Genomic DNA, 25,661 nt, shown 5'->3' with positions numbered 1-25,661 from the left:
GGGAGGATAGCTGACCCAAGTTAGCCAACAATACTCTGTCATGCTCAGTACATAAAACAGAAGGCTGGCTGGGGAGGAGAGATCAAGGCTTCAAATGGGCTGGGGTATCAGGTTCTGGGTGGTTGGCAGTTGCTTTTGCTCTTTCTCTCTTTTTTGGGGGGTGGGTGGGTTGGTTTGGTGGGGTTTTTTGTCCTTTTTTGTAGGTTTTTGTTTGTTGGTGGTTTTTTTTTTGGGGGGGGGGGTGTTATTTTGTGGTGGTGGTTATTTGAGTGAAGACAGTTAAGATAGTTCCAATGAAAAATCTGTGGCCTGTTTGTCACTTCTACCTTAGGTCTTTTGATATACAAAATTGTAGCAGAACAGGGAAAGCTGAGGATTACCCATATGACACCCTCCATTGCCAGATTTTGGGGGGTGTTTTGCTTTGGGTTTTCTGTCTGCATTTTTCCCTTTCCAGTTTATCATTTTTCTCATGGACAACCATATCAGGTACAATGACAGAGAGATGGTGAGATTTTCAGTCCTTGATTTTTTTTATGGTGAGAACCTGAATTGTTGCATCTATTTTTGTTGTGTGCAAATTCATGGACATTATATTCTGGGATTAAAATGCCACTTTCCTAACCCATCCTGAATATCCAGGATGCTTCTTAGCTTCTTGTACATCTGTGTTCATGACCATAAAATGCATGTGGAATCCTCCTCCTGATTGCTACAGAAGTTTCTCCAGTTTGTGACAAATAGCCTTCATTTACAATGCCAGCTTCAGAACCTCCTTACACCTTACTTTCCCCTGTAAACCCTATATCTAGCCTAACAGGGTTATGCTCAGTAAGCAAGATGTCTGCATGTTTTCTGATGGATTTCTGCAATTTTTCTTTGCTAGTTTCAAAGCAAGGTTTGTGGCTGGGGAGGGCTGCTTTCAGTGGACCAATACATATACCTGCCCTGTGAAATAAAAGTGTCAGGAAATAATCTTGAGCTCTGGGTCCCAGACCACTTATTTCTTAAGTGTTAGCATTTATGAGTCTGAGAGGTCCCCCTTCACCTCTCCTAGGCAGTCAGCAGGACAGCATGTACAGGATGCCAGGTGCTGAAGAGCCTGCCAGGGGCAGCCAGTGCTAGATGGTCTCAGGGGTGTGTGATTATCGTTTGTGCTTTATTCGTTCCAGACACAGGTAATGAACCTGCATCTTGAGAGGGGAAGAAAAAAAATCCTGAGGTGAGAGCCAGTAGCTATTCCCAGAGAAAACCACAGGTAGTTTGGGGTTAAGACTGGGAAACTTAGTGTGTCAGAGGCATGTCACTGCTGGGGAAAAAAATCCAGACAGATTAGAGTGTATTTCTATAGCAATTGTATTTGTTTTTCTCTGAGCTGGCATTAGAAAGGGAAAAGATGTAAGTAAGTGACACCTACCAGCTTTCCCTGCAGTGATTGCCACATGCCTGTAGGCAGAGCTTCCACCCTGGTTCCTCACCTTCAGCAGGACTAACCAAGCAACTGTGATGTTAACTTATTGCAAAGTAGATGAGATTTCTGATTTTTTGGGATCCTTCTGATAGCAGCCTGACCTTCAGCATGCTAGGGCATTTACTACATCAGGGGTTTTTCCATATTAGAGATGGGCTTATGGGATGAAATTCAGTGAGATTTGTTAGGCATTTCACTCCAGTGTTTTGGTTCAGCCTCATTTCTGCTGCATTATACTTGACAGTTTCCATTAGGTGAAGTGTAATTTAAAAATGTGGGAAGAAGCCCCCTTTTGAAAGCACTTTTGCTGTCATCTTTGCATGGCCCTCACTTCCAAGTGTAGCAAAGTAAAGCAATGTGGAATCCATTCGTTAAATGACACATTAAGCAGGCAGTGCCTTTTCTTCTATATTGCCTGCAATAAAATATATTCTAAGCACTTCATATTTCATTAAAATTATCAGCCAAATGATTTTCATCTAATGTTATTTCTGCTTTTAATAAAAAGGCCCTGCAAAATGAATAACTGAACATTTTTGCTTCTTTTCTTTCTCTTTTTTTACAATTATGATATTGGAAATATCCCACAAGTGAGGGAATGACCCATAAATTGAGTTATGAAGGTCATATCCTATGAGAAGCAGACATTTTCCATATATCTTTAAAGGCACTGCTGGGTGAATCTTTGAGCTGTGCTCTGAGCCTGAGGTAAGACTGTTTACAGTAATCCCTGCTGAATTTGAAGTGCCTGTTTCAAGTGCCTGTCCGTAATCAACCACTGATCTTCCTGTAGGTGCTGTAGTCACATTAACATCCTATCAACAGGGTTTGCCTAAACTGTCAAGTTTAAAGTAGTCTCCAAAGTTTTGTTGAAAGGCAGAGCTGTGACAGTGAGATTATTTCACTATGGTGCTGTGCATTGTTTACTGATTACAGACTTGTAAATCAGAGAAATTATTGAATCTGAAAAGGTAATTAGGGGTGGGGGGGGGAAGAAAGGACGTTGTGGACAGAGTAATTATGTTTCTTTTGATCTTAAGCTGTCTTGTGAGCACACACAAATGTAAGCTTTGCTGCAGGTATCTCAGATGGGTGCCAGATACCCTGGAAAGCTGAAAGGTAGGAGAGCAGCTCACCCAGAAGCTACAAAGCAAAGTAAATCCATGAGGTGTTTTGAAATAATCTGTGTTTATAGAAATAAGGATAATTCAGGGAACCATGCTCACAATAATGACACAGTTGCTAAAAACAATGGTTTCCATTTGAACAGTTAAGAGTTGTTTGTGTGGTTACAAAAGAGGTACTTTGGAAGCTCTTTAGCTTTTAATACAGTAGTTAGTGAGGATTGTCTCTTAATTTCGAGTGTTAATGTAATAGGAACAGGTCACAACATAGAAAAGATGTTATGAGAAACTGTTTGCCCTGAAGCAGAGCAATGAGGATTAATATAAACTCACATGCTTTATCACATAATAATGTGCTATATTTTAACAGCTTTAATATGAGCTGTAATTATGAATATCCCATCTGCAGAATATAGAAAGAATACTGAGATAGAGAGAAGGGGGAGAAAAATAATACATTTGGGTCAAGAAATTAAACATGAAGAAGAAAGAACAGACAATCATTTCATGGCACCACAATTTGAAAGTCACAGTCATGTTCCATGCCAGGATTCTGCAAAGACATACTGACAATGAAGTACAAAATTGAAGTAGCACAGAGGAATTTGTGTGCTTTAGGAAACAACACAGTCAGATAACTTATTTTGTTGGATATGTCTTTCAAGGACCAGAAATGAAATGTTTTGTCTTGAATGGTCCTCCCAAGTTAAGAGGTGTTTCTGGTCACTTGTAAAGATTTAGAGCAGCAAGGTGTGGTAGTTCAGCTTCAGGGTCTGTGAGACTGCTGAACCCCATGCATTCTCACTAACAGACTGTTCTATTAGAATGTTGTTTATCAGGTATTTCACAGACCACCTTAATTCCTTTCTCTTAGATCAGCCTGCTTAACTTCTGCACCTTACGGGCTGCAGGTGTCCCCTTAGAGATACCGAGGCTCTAACCTCATCAGTACCCTGCCGAGACCTTTATCAGTTGCAGGCAGAGAGTTTTCTGATTGGATTAAAGATTGATTACACACTAATCACACCATCTAGACAGGCAGACAGGCAGCTTGTGGTCAATGGGATCTTGTAATCAGTACTGGGATAATAACATGCACGCAGCTGGGACTGTTGAACAGCAGGTTTCAAGGCACAGCCTCCGTACTCTGAAAAAGACCATTTACATCTTAGTCATCTTTGAGAAGAAATGGATAGTCAATTTGCCAGCAGGAATGTTAGTTGAAAGTATTTCCCAAAGCATTAAGGCTGGTAAGTGACCTCATTTTCAAAAACTATCTGCAAAGGTCCCTACAAAATGTCCACAAAAAAAAGCAGATTTTCATGAGAGGCCACCCTGCCTCTCCACTCTGCTCTGCTGAGACCCTACCTTCAGTACTGCATCCAGTTCTGGTGTCCCCAGCATAAGAAGGTCACAGACCTGTTGGAGCCAGTCCAGAGGAAGGCCACAAAGATGATCCAAGGGCTGCAGCACCCCTGCTTTGAGAATAGGTTGAGGGAGCTGGGGATGTTCAGCCTGGAGAAGAGAAGGCTCTGGGTGGGACCTTAGAGCTGCTTTCCAATACCTGAAGGGATCCTACAGGAAGGCTGCAGAGGGACCTTTCATGAGGGTGTCTAGAGACAGGACAAGGGGGAATGGTTTGAAGCTGAAGGAAAGCAGGTTTAGACTGGATCTTAGGAAGAAGCTCTTCAGTAGGAGGGTGGTGAGACTGTGGAATAGGCTGCCCAGGGAGGTTGTGGCAGCCTCCTCTCTGGGGGTGTTGAAGGCCAGCTTGTATGAGGTCTTGAGCAGCTGAGTCTAGTTGAGAGGTGTCCCTGCCCATGGTGGGGAGATTGATCTCTGAGGTCTCTTCCTCTAGACCATTCCATGCTTCAAGAAATTGCATGAGAATAAGTTTGAACAGGAAGCTATGCAACAACACCAAATATGACTATGATATAGTTGGATACCAAATGTGTGAGGGTATCCACTCTTTCAGTGTGGAGCAATAAAATACATTTCAGCATTTCCTTTAACTTGTAAACATGGGCAGATAATGATTATCTCATGCTCTCAGTTTGCAGGCTATAATTACAATACCTGCAGAATGGCAACAGTGAACAGAATCCTAATCACGAAGGGTGGCTGCAGCCTAGACAAGATTAACATAGCATTTAATTCGTTACTAAAACAGTGTTTCCTTAAAGTTAAAAGACAAGTAAAATTCAGGGATAAGATATATTCTGGTTTCAGTTTCTCATGGAATAGAAAGAGCTTTTAATTTTGTCTAAAATGAAAGAGAAAATCATAGAATGGCTTCGTTTGGAAGGGACATTAAATCTGTACCCGGGTATTAAGTGTTACACTTGGTTGCTACACAGAAGGGAATGCATCCGATAAGATAACTGGGAAATGAAAAAGCTCATGCTGTTGTACATTGTTTATATATTTGCTTTTGGAAAAACTGAATTCCTTGAGAGTGATTTCAAAAAATAAGATTTTCTTTCTCCTTTGACATCTTAAAAAGCCTGCAGAGGCTTTTAGATATTCGGATTACTTTATCGTCTTCTTCCTCCCTTGAATGACCTTTTCCTTTTTTTCTGTTGTTCCAGCCTCTTAAAACCCAAATCCAAGCTTGAAACAAAGATAAAAAATTATTCCTTTTCCCCCAGGATTCAGATACTGTCAGTGCAACTCTTGTAAACTTTACTAAAGATCAGTGAAAATTAGATGTGTTTTCCACCTCACCTTCTACCTGAAGGCCACAAATATAGATCTCTTTCCAAACCTCTAAATGAGGACAGTTTCACTCTAAACTCTGTAGCTGGGTGCTGGAGCCCCTCTCCCTTTGTAACCTTTAATACAAACAAGATCTGCCCCACCAAGCCAAGAGTTTCTTATTTTCCTAAGGACTGGAAACATTTGTGATGGCGGTGGCAAAAGGAATTGTTCTCTTTAAAGCACTTCTTGATGTGGATAATTGAAGAACCTGAAGGTGAAAATTATCTGTTCAGTGCAACATGTTTAGCAACAACCAAGGCAGAGGGCAAAATGTTACCAGTTATGTTTCAATAGCAGTTACCACAAGATGTTAGGGGTTGGAAGGGACCTGTGAAGATCACCCTGTCCAACGCCCCTGCCAGAGCAGGACCATAGAATCCAGCACAGATCATGCAGGAATCCATCCAGATGGGTCTTGAAAGTCTCCAGAGAAGAAGACTCTGCAACCCCTCTGGGGACCCTGTTCCAGTGTTCTGTTACCCTCACAGTGAAGAAGTTCCTCCTTATGTTGAGGTGGAACTTCCTGTGCTGTAGTTTATATCTGTTGCCCCTTGTCCTAACACAGGGTGCAACTGAGCAGAGCCTGTTCCCTCCCTCTTGACCCCCAGTCCTCAGATATGTAAACTTTTATTAAATCCCCTCTCAGCCTTCTCTTCCCCAGACTAAACAGCCACAGGTCTCTCAGCCTCTCCTCATGAGGCAATGTTCCAGTCCCTTCATCATCATCATAGCTCTCCATTGGACTCTCTTGCATAGATCCCCGTGCCTCTTGAACTGGGAAGCCCAGAACTGGATGCAGTATTCCAGATGAGGTCTCACTAGGGCAGAGTAGAGGGGGAGGAGAACTTCCCTCAATCTGTTGGGCACACTCCTCTTAATGTACCCCAGGATACCATTGGCTCCCTTGGCTACAAGGGCAATTTGCTGACCCATGGATAACTTGTTGTCCACCAGGACTTCCAGGTCCTTCTCCATGGGCCTGCTCTCTAGCAGATCACCTGCTAACCTGTATGCTGATTTTATTATTTATTAATTAAAAATCTTCAGAAGGAGAAGTTTCCAGGGCCATGTCCACCCATGCCCATGTTTGCCCAGGTCACACGTACCAATATTAAGTTCTAATCAATTCCATTGAGCAAATTCATAGTATCTAGTGAAGGTCTACAGAGAACATTTCCATTTAAAAACTCATCTCTTGAACAGAAACATCTCTGATGGAAATCTACATCACAGGCAAGGCACTGATTTAAACCATGAACTGTCTATTTACCCTCATTTAGTTACAGATTGCCACAAAGTAATTCATATTTAGCACTTTAACTCAAGTTAAGGGGAAAAGAGAAAGTTGGAAGTCAGCATAAGATATGAATATATGTGATAAAAATTCTATAGCAATGATCATTGCCTCTTAATAGAGTTGTTGAAGGTTAAGAGAGAGGTTTTCAAAAAGAGAAAAGTTCCCCATCATTTAATGTTGTGCTGATGAAATGACAAAGTAATAATTTCACTCAGGGTTGTGAAATTGGTGCAAAGTTAGAGAATAAAATGATGTGAATGAAACACCCCTTCCAGAACCAAAGAATGAAGAGCAGAAACTTTCAACTTGATGGGTGATCAGAGTGAGGTAGGCTCTAAGCACGAGCACAGCAAGGAATAAAAAATGAAGCCAACAAGGCTGTATGCTAACAAATACTGTGAGATCCTGAGAAATGCTTGCAGTGGTACTGGGAGCTGTAGGGGGTGAGTGAGTGAGTGAGCAAAGGCCTCCACCAAACTGAAGTGGAAAACGTCTGTGTGAGGAAAAGCAATATTTGTGAAAGGAGAAAAGGGCAGCTTCAAGGTGAAGTGAGATTTGCCTCTTTGGCAATATCTTGCAAAGCAAAGCTGTATTATCTGCAGATTTGCATTTGAAGTCAACTAACTGAATAAATCCTGAGTGCACTCGTCTTAAAATGCACACCATGCTCTGCTTTCAGATGAATATCTCTATGGAGGATGGTATGCTTAATAAAATTACAGTCCCAAAGTAACCACAAAGGTAAATAATTCATAGTGCTATTTGTTTCTTTTCCATCTGAACGCTGTTTCCCCAAGCAAATCACAGCTTGTACCATCTTGTGAGGATTTTGTAACTGGTTGGTTCCTCAGGAGAAAAAAGACAAGTCCAGTTGCAGGTCTGTTGTACATCTTATTTCAGACAGTTCATGATGTGTGATTCCTCCCCACAGACCTGGCACCACCACGACATTTCCTTCAAGGGAGGCTAAGCCCAAGCGGGACAAGGCTTTTTATTACTCTTGAGGAGACTTTTCAGTGGAAATGGAGAGCTTGTGGTAGCCAGTATAGAAAAATAATAGCAAGATATTGTTTTAAACCAAGAAGAAAATGTATTATAAAGTAAAGAACCAGTAAAGCCATGGGGATTTTTTGTTCTCCAGAATTGCTGGGGGTGTTGCAGACAAGAGGATCTAGTATATGGATTTGCTGCTTAGTACGTCTGTTTGTTGGTTTGTTTTTAAGCTGAAAAAATCTATTTACATCCCTTAAGTCTTCAAAGAAAATGTTTCTTGCAGAATTGTTTTAGGGGATGCCAGAAACACAGTGTTATAGCATAGCACAGGGATTACAGAAGTCAAATAAATTTCTTTCCAGTTTCTAAACATAAATTACATTAACTTTTTATGCTTCCATCTTTCTCCTGTTTTTTATTAAATGTAGCACTGTTTCATGTAGTAATCTTAGCTGTTGTGTAATGAAGGCATCTGAGGTACAAGATCTCTGGTGAAGATGGTCTCAGTGGTGTCGAGCTGCTAGCTTATGAAAGGCTCCTCTTGGCTATCATAGCAAACTTAATGGATTTTTGGTGGATAAAGTCCCTTCCTACCCTACAAAAGCAGCTGTGAGGAAAATGTAGTTTATTTTACAGTGGATGAAATAGAGACAAGTTTGTTTTGCTTTCTTAAACAAAAGACTGTTTACTTCAGAAGTATTCAATATTATCCTATTCAATATTATCATAGTGCATTTAGAAATAGGAATAAGAGTTCAGCTGGATAACATAGGTTTGTTTGAAGAGTAAGGGAACTGCCTAATGCAGTCTGGCACAATTCTAACTTGAGAATACTCAGTGGCCATCAATAAAAATGTAGGACAAATAAATAGAAACATCTCATTACCACAGAATCCTAGAATGTCTCAGGTTGGAAGGGATGTCAAAACTCATCTATTCCAACCTCCCTGCCAGAACCTCCACTCTTTGTTGGACTTGAAGGGGAATATTGTAACTAAAGATAAGGAAAAGACAGAGGTACTAAATGCCTTCTTTGCCTCAATTTTCATCAGTAAGACAGGAGGGCTTCAGCATAACTGACCTCCTAAACTGGTAGATGGGGTCAGGGAGCAGTACAGTGCCCCTGAAATCCATGAGGAAGTAGATAGGGACTTCCCGAGCCACTTGGATATTCTCAAGTCCATGGGACCAGTTGAAATACATGCTAAGGTACTGAAAGAACTGGTAGATGAGCTTGCTAAGCCACTGTCCATCATTTGCCACCAGTCCTGGCTCACTGGAGATGCCTGGCCAACGTGATGCCCATCCACAAGAAGGACCAGATGGAGGTACCTGGAAACTACAGGTGTGTCATCCTGACCTCAGTGCCAGGAAAAACTATGGAGCAGATCATCTTGAGGGCAATCACTGCACACCTGCAGGATGGCCAAGGGATCAGTCATAGCCAACATGGATTTAGGAGGGGCAGGTCCTGCCTGACCAACCTGATCTGCTTTTATGACCAGGTGACTGCCTGGTGCATGTGGGGCAGGATGTGGATGTAGTCTACCTGGACTTCAGCAAGACCTTTGATGCTGTCCCCCATAGCACATATGAGAGAGTCACAATGCTCAAATTAAGTAGACAAACTTGTATGTGTTTCTTTAGAATCAGTCTGCCCTTTATCTTTTCCTACTTAAAAGGAGTTAGAAAGACACACAGAGAAATAAGTTTGCAAGCAGCAGAACAATTTGCAATGGATTGGTTGCTTCAATGAGAAGGTGCTTTGAAAACAAGCCTTCAATATTATCATTTGCAACTGAATGTATGAATAGGTGTTTAGCAAGATAATCAGATTTTTATTAAGTAAGAAAAGTAGTTTTATGATATAGGCATCTAACTTCTGCTATGTGATAACTATAAATGAGGAATCCATAACAGCCATCATTAAAGGCTCGGAAAGTGAAATGCAGTGGTGGGAGTTCAATACAGGAGGCCACTGTGTGACACAGGCAATTTTCATTGGTTCTGAAGCGTTGTGCAAAGACATGAAACAGTGAAAATCTGATTTCCTCTGGGTCTGTGGCTCATGGTCACAAATATGCCCTGCTGTGCACAAAGGGCTCACATTGTTTCCTTTCTCTTCCAAGCACAGTAGTAAGGTTTTTGATCTGTAGTGATCACCTTTTTACATAAAATATGTAGCTCTAGATGATCTTTGACATTTTTGCCCATTAACTTTGGCTGAAATTGGCCAAAGAACCCCAGGGGCTTTAAAAGGGGAGACCTTATTGCCGTCTACAACTACCTGAAGGGTGGTAGCCAGAAGGGGTTTGGTCTCTTCTTCCAGGCAACCAGCACCAGAACAAGAGGACACAGTCTCAAGCTGTGACAGGGGAAGTTTAGGCTTGAGGTGAGGAGAAAGTTCTTCACTGAGAGAGTTGTTAGCTATTGGAATGTGCTGCCCAGGGAGGTGGTGGAGTCCCCATCCCTGGAGGTGTTCAAGAGGGGATTGGATGTGGCACTTGGTGCCATGGTTTAGTCATGAGGTCTGTGATGACAGGTTGAACTTGATGATCTTTGAGGTCTCTTCCAACCCTGGTGATTCTGTGAAAGGAGGAGTAAACACATACAGAATCCTCAGCAAGCTGGGTGGAAGATGGGATTGCCCAAAACAGTCTGAGCCTTACAAGAATGAGATGAAGCTCTTGTCAGGGTCAATTACTACATAAATTTAGTGATATGATTCCCACTGACACATCTGATAGTTGTACTGGTGATTTTCACTGACATTTTACTCACATGTGTAGCTCCACAGAGGCAAAGAAAACTTGTGCATGAAGAATAGTGAAATCCAGATTAACTTTTAATACCGGGTGATAAGTCTGAACTACTTATTTTACTGTTAAGGATTTGGCAAGATCAAATTCTACGTGATAAATCTATCTCCTAGATAAAATCCATCACTGGGCCAAATTCCTTTCTGCTTTGAACTCATGGTTTTATTTATGGCTCTAATTTGATCAATGATTTGAATAGGAGGCTTTACACTGTACATCTGTTATGCCAAAAAAAAAAAAATAGAGCATGATTTTCACTGTGTGATGCATGTGAGGAGCTAACATCAAATGCTCTCATCCATTACAGGAATGCAGCTCTGCTCACAGGAGGTGTGTGTAAATTTTGTGTGTGTAGTTTCATTCTATATCTGAGGTGTACTGCTGTCAAAAGGGGCTGCTCCCCTCTCTGCTAATTGCACACTCTTGTCCCTGCACTGGATGCAGTAATTAGGAGACTGCAGGATGGAACTGAAACGTGTGCGCCATGGGTTACTCTTCTGTCACAGAAACCAGTCAGCCTGTCCTACAACCTGCTAAATGGTTGCTTTCTGGCTTTCCTCAATGATTAGAAATAACATGTAACTGGCAGGTGGAAAGTGATAATTAATTCATTCTTATTTTGAGAAGATAAAAGGAAGGAGAGATTTTAATGTGGTGCACACATCTTAAACTGCCAAAATGTAAAACAATTCTAATCCTTATGACTGAACTTTGAGGTATTTTCAGCTTGTCCTGTCAGACCTTTGTGGCTTTGCAGAATGTATCTACCCTGCTGTGGCTCTGCCTGTGTAGAAAACAAAAGTGCACCAAAGCTGGCTCTGGCTGGCAAAGCAGGCAGCTGTCTAGGGCAGCAGACTATTGGGACAATGTGGTAGAAGGTAACTTCAGAAACAGAATTTCTCACAGGGGAATTTTGACTCCCAGAAGTTTTAATGAGGTCAGCAACCATAGTCCAAAACAGCCATGTGTGGATGAGTTTTAAAGTGTGGAAGTATCTGCATAATAATAGATCAAAGCACAGGAAATTCTCTTTACAGGTGGGTTTTCTGTGGTGTTGTTGATGGTTTGGGGTTTTTGTCTGCTGGAATTCAAAGGCAGTTTGTACATTATTCACTTCTGTAACTCAGATGGAAGCAGAGTGGTGGAATGTAATATTGGGTTGAGGATCCATCAGAGACTCAGGCTGGTAGAAGCAGGACTAAGAAGGTGTTGCTGCGAGTCTGTCCAGTTCTGATAATCTTCTAAGCATCTTCACTGTAGGATATACAGAAAGAGTTGGAGGAAATGCACACCAGATAACAAAAAGCCCTCAAAAAGAGAGTAGGACTCGGGTCTAAGAGTTGATACCAACATGCATGACAATAAAGGAGGAAGAAGAGGAGTGTTTCAGAATGAGGTGGCAGCAGGAACACTGAGCAGAGTACAACTGGCTAGATAGCACTTCCTGAGACAATCTGAGGATCCTGTGGATGCCACCCAACACAATTATGCAAAGAGGTAGGACATTACTGAGGACCAGAATTGCATTGAAACCACCCCATTAAGTTCCCTCCATATGGGTACAGGTGGAAGGAGGTAAAAGAGGAAGTCCTCTGATATTTTAGGAGCATCTGTAAGCAGAAAGATGCAGGGAAAAGTTTAGTCAGAATATCTAGAGGAGATAGAAGAAGGCTGTCGTTTGATGCAGAGAACATAAATCAGATTTATCTCTTGCTACAGAACAGAGCAGAAAAGTGTAATGAATTTCCACTGACCTATGGTAAAATTTTCCAATGGAAAACTTTATAATTAATGTGGAATTATAGCTACCTAAGGAAGATTACTTTGGAACCTTTTTTGGTGATCAGATGCCTTGTTTTTTCAGGATTTAGATGGGTCACAAAGCTGTGGAAAGTGAGTGTGTTAATGATGTATTCAAAATGCAGCCTGGAGGTGTCTGGCTGGACAACATTGCTCTTTCTCCACTAAGTGCTGGCATCACCATAAGGGATCACTTAAGAATGATCTCTGTTGCACTAGGAACCAGAAGCAAGTGAAGGTTTCTCTTCCTCAGAAGAGAATTATTTGCCAGTCATGATCAGAAAAAGGACATAGAAATGTGTTTTGCAGCTGACATGCTATGACAGTTCAAGAGAAAATTTCAGAGTGTGTCTGACTGCCTGCCTCCTGGGCTACTCCTATCACAGCACACATCATGGGAGCAGCCAAGAAGTACATTACAGCTTCCTAAAAGGAGGCGAAGAAAAACAGCCACAGTGTTGCTACATCTCCTAAAAGCAAGCCTTGGGTTAAGAGTTTTGTCCTTGGCAGGTTCTCATTTTTTGACATTTGATAAAAAGTGCCGTCTGTGATGATGTTTACTTCTCTTTTAAGACAACTCTGTTACATAGATTTAAGTGGTTGAGGTTGCAAATCCCCAAGGAAATAAGCTGAGAGAATGTGAAGCGAACAGAGGCAATGCCACATGTGTAGGCTGCCATTAGTTCAGGCTTCACTCAGGGATGAAATGCAGCAGAAGTCAAAGTAAAATGTTTACAAATGTGGGAGTATTCCAATCACCACTGAAACACACACACCCCCATCAGGAAAAGCACAGATTTTCACTCTCTGAGGCATTATCTGAATGCAGCAAACAAGTTTTAAAACTTAAATTAAAATATGTGTATATAGCTTTCTATTATCAATCTATCATCACCTTACTGTCATAAAATATTTCATTGGCTTACTCAGTAATGATTTCCTTAGACATTTCAGCAATGGATTGTGTCCCTGTTGAATCCTAGAAAAGATGACATTGAAGTGCAGGCTGTCAGTATTATCCAGGAAAACTTCTTGTCTTAAAATTCTGAATTACAGCAATGATTTGAGGAGAACAAGCCTGTCAAAATGCTCTGATACCGCAATATTGAGAGTCTTGTATGTCAAACAAACACACCAGTTTGAAAGCACCTCTCTTTCCAAAGGCACTTTCTGTGCCTTTTCATGATTTCACCTGTAATTTCTAGAGGAAGATTACATGGGAAAACAAATTCCCTTTAACTAAAGCAGTTCCTTTTGTTAGCCACACAGTGAATTTAGACCCCGTGTGCATCCACACAGCTAAGCATGTGTTGTGGAAAGAGCCCTCAGCAATTTACCAGTTTCCTAGGTCTTGTCAGCTGTGTGATACAGCATCACACTCTGGGAAAAACAGTTGTATAATTTTGTTCAGAAAAAGTCTTCAGGGATATTTCACATGAAGGGATTTTATTCACTGAGTATGATATGAGTCAAAATCCCTTCAACTTGTTACCAGAGCTATTCTTGACTGCTACTGCTGGTATTTTCTATACATATAAAATGTACTTTCCTTCAGAATTCAGGGATGAATTCTTGTAAAAAGCTTCCATAAATGATAGAAATACATTTCTTGCCTTTACATATAATTATGTAAAATAAGGATCTTCAATTTTAAACTTGTTCCTCATTCTAGCACAGAAAATATGCTTAAGAAAGGGTAGATGGTATCATCAGCTGAAGCACTGCCTTATAACTAAGGATAAAAATTGGGGTTTCAGAAGATGTCTATCATTTACTGGGAAAAAAAAAAAAAGCAGGGATGTTCAGGGACTCAGTCTATTAAAAACTTCTGCAGATAGTGTTATTCTACGCTTGTAGGGAACTCAAGTTCTCGCTGCCACTCCCACATCTCTAAAGCGCAGGCGGGCAGGATGTGGAGAGATTCCACTGATCGGCTGCTAAAAAGCAGCAGTATCGCCCCGAGACTTTGCAGGAAGCTCTCCCATCAAGCGTTGCTTATCAAAGCCTTAACATTAGTAGATAGCACGATAAAATACCTGCAGTATTGTGATGGTTTCACAAGTATGAAGAAGAGAGAAAACTTAAGCATTGAAAAGGGAGCTTGAGTTTAATTTGTGCAGGAGTGAAAACGGGTTAGTGACAGCAAAAGCAAGGATCCATTGAGTCAGTTAATATTGTCCCTAAGGTTCCCACTGCAGCCAGCCTGGAAGGTTATGGTGCTTTATTGTCCAACAACCCCCTGAAGGAGCTTCCCCAGTGTAGTAGGTTGAGAAGCCAATTCTCCCACCATGGGCAAAAGAGAAGACTCAGACAAACGGATTGCAAAATGGTGGAAAGTTTACATGGAAAAACAAGGAAAGTTTTACAGAGAACCACAAGCACTGTCACAAAAGAGAGATCTCAAAGCATACCCACCTGGGGCTATACCCAAAACTCCCAGGACTCTTTCTTCCCACACCCCCCCCCATGGGCCTAGCCAGGCCCAAGAGGGGCCACAAGGCAGCTTACCCCATTACCAGGTAGCATGAGGGAAGAAAGAGAAAGCACAGGGCCCATCGTTGATGTCTTACAGGGGAGCGGGGCATTATGGAATTAAATACCTGGCTTCCTGTGCCCACCCACTGGGCTGGACCCTCTGGGGCATCACAGGTATGGCTTGTGCAGCAGCATCCAGCCTCACCCACCACACCCAGGTGCTTGGTGTGAGCAACAGACATTAGTGCAAATGTATGGTTTGAAATGATTGCTGATGTCTCTCTCTCCTGATCTCTGCCAATGTCCTCCCTGGCACACACAATTCAGCCCTTATGTAAAGGAGATAGGCGGTAGTTAGGAAAGAGGGGTTGTGTTGCTGTGTTGGTTGTTTCATTTAATGTTCTAGACACATTTCCCATGGCTTAAATCAGAGTAGGGATCTCTCTTTTCAAATAATGATAATTTTAAAAAATATATCCTAGGTAGAAAATGTGCTGGCAGAACTGTTAAGAGATCAGTGGCAGATGCTTCACAAAACTTCAAGAAAAGTTGATGTTCTCTGGATAAAGGGGAAATTTTGGCTCTGGTGGAGCTGCTTCTTTGACTCTGCTGCCCTGCTCATGGCCTAAGCCTCTGGCTGCCGAGACTTCAGTACCTCTACCATGTGTGCTGCCTTCTGTGCTGTTTTCAGCATTCATGGGAGCTCTCCAACACTACTCTGCCCCCCTTCCCCTGTATTTCTCACCTGCCCAACAAGTTTTTAGCCTTCTGGCCCATTTCAACCAGCTTGGAGACAGCAGTTGGAGAAAATTAAATTCCTACAAGCACTGTGAAAAGCAGTAACAATATGACACTTATGAAACTGCTGCCACGTTTCTGTGAGCATCCTGCTTTCTAGGAAGCTTTGTCTGATTTTGCATAGACAAAATAATAGAAAAATAAAAAGTGTTTGAGTCAAGTTTGTAAATTGCTGAGGAAGACAGCTGTGCACATGTCTGTGCTGCTGCACTGTCTGCTCCTCATATTTGTGAGTTAAGGGATTGTCATCTCCCTAGCTGGGGCAATGCTGCGAACACAAACAGAACTGGGACCCCAGTTTGCTTTGAGATACATGGGAAATGTCAGTACATGAAGGCAGGAGGCACCTCTGTGAAGAAGCACAGAGCCAACAGCTCTCACACCCAGTTTAAATGACCCTTTAACACAAACTATGACGGGCATCCATCAGTCTGCTCACTAATGTGACCGTTTATTTCCAGCTTCAGAAAGCAGAAGCAAGTCTGTTAATATCAGCAGCTAATTACAGCATTTCCTTCTCCTCAGACACATAAAAGAGGCTGTGAAGTGCAGAAGAGAGGGACTGCAGCAGCAGATTGACGCTCTTCGTTTTAAATTAAATCTGGCTGAGGATGGAATGTGTTAGAGTGGACAGCAGTGATAATGGGGACAGTTTCTTTCGTGTGTCTGTGTATGAATTAACTACCTTTAAGTGCTGTTTGGACAACAAAGCTTCAGCAGCTTTCCTTCTAGTTCCACATATGCTGCAATAATTACAAGCATAACTTTATTTACTGCTGGCAGCAGAAGTATGAATAAATGAAGTCTCATTGCTGTGGCCATGTTCTCTCTTTGGCCGCCCCTCTCATTCTGCTCTATCTCAAATCATGTCCTCTGCTCTGGCAGTGCTACGAAACACAAAGCTGGCAGATGTCTTGCTGCGTGACATATTTCCCTTTGCACTCGGGTCTTTAAACATTCAATCTACCTATTTTCTGAAGGAAATGTGAAGCTGTGATAGAAAAAGAGAGTGCCTGTAGTGCTGTGTCATTGCCCATGTTATTTCCAGCTGCTTTAAAACATTGCTGACTATTACCTCGTTCTTACCTTCTCAGCCTTCTCTCTCAAATCATAGCACCTTGCCATCAGTACTGAAATTAATTTGGCTATGACCCTTATGCTTGGTGGATAAATTGATTTTTCTCTTCCTAAGTCTTGTTTTCCCTTCCATTACCAAGTAATGCCAGGATTCCCACAGGGGTAATGCATCACAGTTTCTGGACAACTGGGTAATAAATAAATAAATAAATAAACCCAACCTCAGACCTGTATTCTCATGACTTGCAAAAAAAAAAAAGAGTCTAAAAATAACCATATTGAACAGAGGGGAAAGCAGCCAAGGAGTGAAATGTAAACAGAGTGTGTCTTGCTAATTTTGCAAAGGATGTTTAAGGAGCTAGTTGCAGTTCTGTTTTATTACTATAATGCCTGCAATTATGGGTTTAGCTTGTTTATAAGACTCTCCTTATTTAAGAAGTCTGTTAGGCCAGTATGTGCAAACAAATGTATTTTTACTTAAACAGACCCAATGTAGGGCAAAAGGTACTGTAAGGCAAACAAAGTTGTAGAGCTGTCTGGAATACTCAGGTGACATAGAAATTAGATAGAGGTATTCTAATCACAGGCAGAGTTTTGGGGGTGGGTTTTGTGTGTGTGTGTGTTGCATTCACTGCCTTTAATATGGGTTTCCTAAGCTCAGGGGTTTGCAGAACAGCACCAAATATGTTCTGACAGCATCAGAGCTTCACTTTAGGCTGAGAACCTGGCCTCTCTTAACTCTTCTGCTGACCTCGGTGTGATCTCATGGCAGCTATTTCACCTCCTTGTTGTCTTTTCCCTTCTGCCTTCTGCGCTGCCCTTGCTTTGTGTTTGAGCTCATCAGAAACACAACTGCTTCTTCCTCCTGCTGCCCAGCACCTGAACCAGTTGATTCCCCCTCGTTAGGCACCGAGCTTCTCTAAATACAAACAGAAAGGACTTTGGTGATGGTGGTAGACAGTTTTTGACAGGATTTGAATTTGGTTGGTAAGAGCCACAGAGAAAGAAAACTGCCCTGCAGTGGGTTTGAATTTAGATCTCTAAGATGAGAGAAATGGGAAAGACCAGAGCCATTTGTTCAGGACAATTAGTTTGCTGGTGACCTGAGCTCTAACAAGCAACAGTTTAAAGGACACTTAGTCTTATGGAGATGCTTTTTACATTGCACTGCTTGTGAAAGGTGGTGCTTCAGAATAAATTAGTAGATATGATGCATTATATTCTTTGCAAAATGAGCTGGCAGTGAATAGCGATGATTAGCACAAGTGCTGAAGGTCAGTGGGCCTGTAATCCCGCAGCATTTGGTGTTAAATTATCCTCTTTTAGTCCAGTGCTAAATTATTTTCTTTTAGCTTATTTCACCAAGTGTTCACAACTTCACAATTAAAGATGATGATGCTTGAATCTACAGAACAAAGGTTGTGTGACCTGAGCGTTTTGCTTAGGTTTACCAGGACAGAGCTGCCAACTGCAGTCTTCAGCTCAAAGTCTTAAAGTGGACTCCTGGAACAGAATAGAATTAACCAAGTTGCGAAAGAACTTTGAGATCAAGTCCAATCTATCACCCAATACCATCTTATCAACTAAACCATGCAACCAAGTGCCTGATCCAGTCTTCTCCTGAACACCTCCAGTGATGGTGACTCCACCACCTCCCTGGGCAGCACGTTCCAATGGCCAATCTCTCTTTCTATGAAGAACTTCTTCCTAACATCCAGCCTAAACCTCCCCTGGCACAGCTTGAGACTGTGTCCTCTTGTTCTGGTGCTGGTTGCCTGGGAGAAGAGACCAGCCCCCACCTGGCTACAACCTCCCTTCAGGTAGTTGTAGACAGCACTAAGGTCTCCCCTGAGCCTCCTCTTCTCCAGGCTAAGCAACCCCAGCTCCCTCAGCCTCTCCTCACAGGGCTGTGCTCCAAACCCCTCCCCAGCTTTGTTGCCCTTTTCTGGACACGTTCCAGCATCTCAACATCTTTCCTAAACTGAGGGGCCCAGAACTGGACACAGTATTCAAGGTGTGGCCTAACCAGTGCTGAGTACAGGGACAAAGCAATTTGTTTCAGATTCCTTTCTAACTGGTGATATCTGTGATTTCTGATTCTTAGGTTTTGTAGGTGGGTGGATCTAGGCATGTTTGCAAAAGCAAGATGGGTTTAGATTTGTTTCAAGCAAAGGTTCAGAAGAAGACACCTATTTTTTAAATAAAAGCAAAAGGTTTTCTTTCTGTCTCCTCTGGAAGAGATAGTGGAGGGTAGTCCTTGGTGCTATCTCACTTCTGGTTGCTGGACCCCTTTACAGAAAGCAGCCGTGGAATCTGACCTGTGCTGCCTTAGTGAGATGGAGCAGTTGGAACTCTGCTAAACCATCAAAAGTTAAACGTGACACTTAACTCCCAGCTGGAGGTTCCTTCCACCACACTGTGCATCTTGCATGTGAGCAGCAGAGTGCTTTTGCCTTTGTTCCCCTGGTAGCTTAGGGGCAGCTCTCTGGCACAGGTCTGTGACTATTAGCCAAGGGGAGGTGCTGAGCAGAGGGACCCAGACCTGCTGGAGGAACCGTCCCACCTGACCACACTTCATGTGCACGTATACCTGTTCCCAGCTGGCACTCCTTGCTCTATGAATGTTACAGAACAGGAAGCTACAGAGTTAGATTCCACATCTGTGGTGCAAGGCTTGCTGCTGCGTCTGCAGAGTCAAGAGATTTTTCCCCTGCCAAAGGAGGCCAAGGATGCTGCAGAGCACAACCCTTTGTTTTTCCCTTGCCCTCTTTCTAGCTGTGATTATCAGTATAGCTAATGCTTATCTATTTTTGTATCTCTGGAAAGAAACACCATAGATATGCTGTAGATTGCAGGAGTGTTTTGCTTTGCAGCAGGGGCTCACAGTGAAGAGTGTCCTGTCAACCCACACAAAGCACCAGAAAGAAGGGGAAGCTTGCCATCTCCTGAAGGTATACAAAGAGTCCACCTCTTCTATTCTAGCACAGATTGACATCACCTCACTGACAGCAGCAGATATTTGGGGTTAAACCTCTCTGTATCTTCATTTCTTTCTAGTCAGAAGTTTACTGCCAGCTTTAGAGCACATTCTGAGGTCCTTTGATGAAAGATATTTCACCAGTGCAGATGATTATTTTATTACTTTTGGCAGGCAGAATGTTTAGCAAGTCATTTGAAATGGATGCTTTTTCAAAACCCACTAACTGCACTGGGAATCTCTACAGAGAATCTTAATTTATCCCTTTATGCTTCAGATGTTTTTTGAATCTTTCTTTTGAACCACTGAGTGATTTTCAATCTGAGAGGAGAATCTGAGGAACAATATGCAATTGTCACACACATCAGGCTTCTAAAAAATTGGGTTTGTGCCTTTGATGTAGTCTAGACAAATGAACTTATTTCAGAAACATTGCACTTCTTAAGCTGCTGACTGACTGATGAAAGTGCTGCCTAATTTTTAAATAATTAGCTCTTCTAGTTTGTGAGATATGAACATCTGCAAATGAGAACTTTCAGACCAAGTCAAGTCAGCCTCCACACACACCTTCAAAGCAGGAGAGCAGATGCTGCTCGCCGTGCCCTGCTCTGCAGTTTTGGAACACCTCAGCTAAGCACTGCGCTTCTCCACTGACTGGCAAAAGTGGGCAAACAATGGGGAATGACAGAGAGAAACTAAATTCTCTGTGAACAGGGCTCTTCATACCAACCCCCTCTCCTTAACTGCATGATTATACTCACAAGTTTATAATATATATTTATTTGAGTGCAAGTGCATTTCACATTGCAATGATCTGGCAGATAGGGATTACTTTTTATCCTTTCCTGTATCATAAGGCTAGTGAAACAGTCAATTAAATTAATCCCCTGCAAATTCAAAGTGGATGAGAAATGAACACAGCTATAAGCTGTAGAATTTGCAGCCAGAAGATATTGACAGGGAAACAGGTTAGTGCTGTTTGATAAAGAATTAAGATACTTAGCCCAAACTGCAGATGCTCTGTGCATAAAGAGCTCCTCTGAACTCAGAGAGGATATTGTCCACTTTGATTGGAACTCTTCACAAACCTTTATTTAAGTGACAGAATCTCTTGTTTACCTTCCCTTTGACCCTTCTTCCTTAAAATAAAACTGATTCTTTCTAGACTGGAAATAATAAACATAAGATTTTCTGGCTCCTCCATGTGCACACTTTTCCCTTCCTAGATTTTGTGGTTCTAAAATTATCCTTACCCCTAAGATTCAGCTCCTTTGGGGAAGAAACCATTGCACTGGAACAGGAATAAGCATGCAGAATTGCCAGCACAAATCTCATTAATCCTTTAACAGAGTAACCTTCATGACTGGATTTCAAAATGGGAAATGGAATGGTGCCTCCTTTATTAATTAGGTGGTGGAATCAATTAACTGTTAACTACTAACTAAATAGCCAATCCTGCAAACACTTACGCGTCTTCATATCTTTAGGATGAGAGTATTCCCACTGACATTGATGGGAGAACTGCATGTTTAAAATTAGACCAGACTGTGTTAGCAAAGCAGAGGTCTTAATTGCAATATTTCTCTTTAGAAAGCCTGTGCTGCCTTCTGACTTGGTCAGCAGTGGGCTTAGTATTTACCTGTAACTGTATTTACCTGTCTTTATCTGAAGAAAGCCCTACTGAAAATAAGAATAATGTCTGCTGCACTCTGAGACCACTAGATGGGAAATAACTGTGGGAATTTTATTGAAGAGGGAAAAAAATAATGTGGACTGCAGAAACTATTCTTGTTCTTACTTACTGGAATTACTGTTTAGGAGCAATCACTGCACTCAGGCAGTAGGGTAAATGGGAGAGAGGGATTTAACAAACACTGTGAGTTACACCTATGTGGACATGGAGACCAAATTGCTGCAAGTTTGCAGGTTTTTGGTGTTTGGTGGGTTGGTTTGGTTGCTTTTTCTGCATTTCTGTTCCTTTTGCATACCAGCCAAGTTTCTACTCAAGCTCAAACTGGCCATATTTAAGGTACTTTAATACCTCCTCAGCTGTACACCTTGAACCACAAAACCATAGCCTCTGTGTGCCATACAAAACATGCCAAGGCTCCCACAGGTGCCTGAGATGAGTTTGGTATTTTCATGCAGTGCTCCAAGATTTTCTTTTAAAAAGCTTCAGATGTTGGAGTTTTCTTATTTAGGCAGCTGAGAAGATTTCCTTTGCACTAACACAAAATGTAGGGGCCACATCAATGTACTAAGTTTGCTTTGTGCCTAATGAAAGGAGATAACCTTGTGTAAGGTGTCAGTTAGATGAAGACTATTTGGCATGGGAAGGTAGATGAGGTGATGCTGCCAGAGTGTCATTGCTGTTCGAAGTTTGATGCCAAATTTACTGAAGATACTTAATGCAGATTACTTTTCTCTCAAAAAGTGTCCATGGTGCCATGGAGTAAAAGCCAGCAGTTCACAGATTCACAGCTTGCATTAGGCTAGAAGGGACCCTCAAAGCTCATCTTGTCCAACCCCCCTGCAGTCAGCTGGGACACCTCCAACTGGATCAGGCTGCACAGGGCCACATACAGACTGATCTTGGATGTTTCCAGGGACAGGGCCTTAACCACATCCCTGCAACCTGTTCCATTGTCTCACCACTCTCATTGTGCAGAACTTATCTTGATGTCCAACCTAAATCTCCCCTGCTCCAGCTTCAACCATTGCCCCCCATCCTGTCACTCTAAGGCCTTCTATACAGTCCCTCCCCAGCCTTCCTGTAGGTCCTCTTTAGATATTGAAATGTAGCTCTAAGGTCTCCCCAGAGCCTTCTCTTCTTCAGGCTGAACAGCTCCAATTCTTTCAGCCCAAACTGCAAAAGTATTTCACATCCCAGAAAACTGTGCCTCACAGTGTCCCCCAGGCTTCATTTGGGAAAGAGAATTTCCTCACATCTGTCTTGTTACCTGTGGTCTGCTTTGCTTTCTTCATCTTCAGCTTTAATGCTGGAAAAATTTGCTTCCTGTAATAGACTCTGCTCTTTTTTCTTGTTTTCAAATCTATCACAAGGAATTGAAAACCAAACCATGAAGAACATGGCAAGCAACACTAAACAGGCTACAAACTGCATTTTGCAACTTTGGACTTCATACTCCTCTAATGCCCAGACAATGCTGTGCCTTAGGAACAAGATAAAAGCACCAACAGTGTATCAGATTGCCATGAGCTGATTCCCCTCCTTTGCATGGTACAACATCACCTACTGAAGAATGCATTTGTTTAAGAGCCTGCTACATCTGATTATAAGATTATCTTTAAGCAGATAATATATACTTTACCAAGTATTACTTTACCACTTATTTAGTGCTGAAACATAATCCAGTTCTATGTAAATGTCTAGAATACAAAATGGATCTGCCCTGACTTAATGAAAGATATTTTCTTGCCTTCAGTTCTTATGCTTTCTACAGATGGGGGCTTTTCTGAGTTGCAAATGCTTCTTTTTAGAGTTCTTCCTCTTCACACCCTGGAGGGGTAAAAAGCAGATTAGGATTTTGGGTGTTTGCTGTTTGTTTGGAAAAGAAGTTTGTGATGAATACCGAAATGAGAACTGCAGCATGAAGAATAGCTTAAATGGCTTTCTAGCATTGTACAAACAAAGCATGAAAACCTGAAATAAATGAAAAATATTGAACTATGGAATTGAGACTCTGGGCAAAATTAGGTGCAGTATGAATTGAATATCCAGGACACATCTTCTAGATGGGATTACAAAGGTCAGCTAGCGAAGTGTCCACATCTTCCAATCATTACATCCTGCTCTGTGTGCATCTTGGTCTGCATATTTCACACATTAAAGAATTGTCACTGATGGAAATTATTCATTTCTCAGTGGAAAATAATTTGTATCATACACTGTGTTTACAGACTCACCAAATCATTAAATCTGGGGAGAAGGCTGTCTATCTATCAAAGTCCTGAAACCTCAGGCTTCTGGGTCTAAAACATGTATCTTAATGAGGGAGCTGACAGAGACAGCAGCGTGGGATGGAAAGATACATTGTGCTGACTCAGCGATTTTTTCATCCCTTCCATCCATGTGTGCATTCACAAGCTGACATTCCTTCAGCACTAATTTTCTGTCCTCCTTTCAGCAGGTTGTGTTCCCACAAGGAACTAATACTCCTGTGGCTACAGTACCCTGAAGCTCTAGAGCTATTCCCCAGCAGGTACTTTACTGATGTCAAATTGAAGAGGCATAAAAAAGAGCACTCCAGACAAGATGCTACATATATATATATATAGAGAGAGAGAGAGACCCTACCTCACTTCTGTGGGCCAGCTCCCTCTGCCAGCCATGCTATATAAGAGCTCAGCCCTCTCCTGGGGCAGACATCTGTTGGTTGTAGTAAAGCACCTGACAGGTGGGAAAACCAAAAGTGTTCTTCCAGGCTGAAGTGCCGGTGGGATGCTTCCCACCTGCAACTGAAGGAGCGATAGGGGTGGATTTGTGAAACAAGTCACAGGCAGATCATGTCCTCTTCCTCTTCATCCTTAGCAGAAGGCTTCTCTGGAAACTGTGCTGTAACACAGCACTGAATCTGCCCTGAGCATTCTGCTGCCACAGGTGCTAGTTCAGTACTTGAACTAAATTGAGGCTTGGTATGGTCTAACAAGAGAGTCATCAGTCAAATGCTGACTGTGTTGTAATTCCAAGAGCTCTGCTTGTGAACTTCTGTGCTAAGGCCTCCCCTTCTCTGATTGCCATATGCTCAATCCACAGCTGGATCCATCTTGGCCATTTTTCCCAGTGGGTTTACCCTTCCCAGGTAAGATACATCTGTCAAGGTCAATAGTGGTGTGAGTTCCAAGTGAAAACAGGTGCAGAGCAGTTTATACCTGTTATGGGCTTACTTCCCACAGTGGTACAAGACCCTGGATTGCTCTTTTTCCCCTTCAGGATCAATTCAAGAACCAGGTGGATGAGTCAGTTTGTTGAGAAGCTTTACACTTCTTTTCATGACAGAGTGTCTCAAATAAGGAAATCCATAAGGGTTTTGTAGCATTTCCCCCACCCCCCAGGAAGAAAGAATACAAGAAACATGTGTGTGGCACATAAACTTCCACTTCCTTGCCTCATTTGCAAAGCTTTTCTGGAGTATCCAAGTGCTGGTAACAGAGATTGTCCAAAGCTATGAGCTGACTGGACCTTTCTTATATGGGCAAATTATAAACAGGGAAGAGAAATGCGATGCAGATTCCCCAAATTCTCATCTGTTGTAAGTATATTTGGCATAAGAAACAGTGAGAGTTAGTATTTTCTTTCCCAGTAATCAGCTTGCTTTTCCTGTTCCTCAGCACTGGCCCTAAGGGCTAGTTCAGATTGATTAATGAGCTCTGCATGCTCGTGGTTGCAGTTTTTATCATCTTAGAGCTGTAGGGTTTTCCCCTCTTCTGCAGTAGGAGCAGGTCAAGACCTATGTATGACTGCTTGTAGGTTTTGCAGACAATCTTTTCCTCTTTCCAGAATCCCCTCCATCATGCACCAGTTTTTTAATTAGTTGTTGTTCATAGCAAAGCTAGCTGTAGAAAGAATTAATGGATGTCACGAGAATTATGGGTGCTATGCTGTACTCTTCTCTGGAATTCACATAATGTCTGTGATCTGAATAACATTTGAATTGTGAATGGATAATTCTCTCCTTATAAACACAGTAAATGAACACAGGGAGGGAGCAAAGGGGTGGGGAAGGGGAAAAATAAATATCTCTGTTCACTTATCCAAGGTTTGCTTCATCATGAAAGTCACTGTCAGGGATTCTGTTATCACAGATTCACAGATGGCATTGGGTTGGAAGGGACCCTCGAAGGTCATCTTCTCCAACCCCCCTGCATTCAGCAGGGACACCTCCAACTGGATCAGGCTGCCCAGGGCCACATTGAATCTGATCTTGAATGTCTCCAGGGATGAGGCCTCAACCACATCCCTGGGCAGCCCGTTCCAGTATTTCACCACTCTCATTGTAAAGAATTTCTTCCTGATGTCCAACCTAAATTTACCCTGCTCCAGTTTCAA

This window comes from Dryobates pubescens, chromosome 21, assembly GCF_014839835.1.
Source record: "Dryobates pubescens isolate bDryPub1 chromosome 21, bDryPub1.pri, whole genome shotgun sequence".
NCBI classification, from domain to species: domain Eukaryota; kingdom Metazoa; phylum Chordata; class Aves; order Piciformes; family Picidae; genus Dryobates; species Dryobates pubescens.
Note: the sequence above shows the minus strand (reverse complement) of the source record.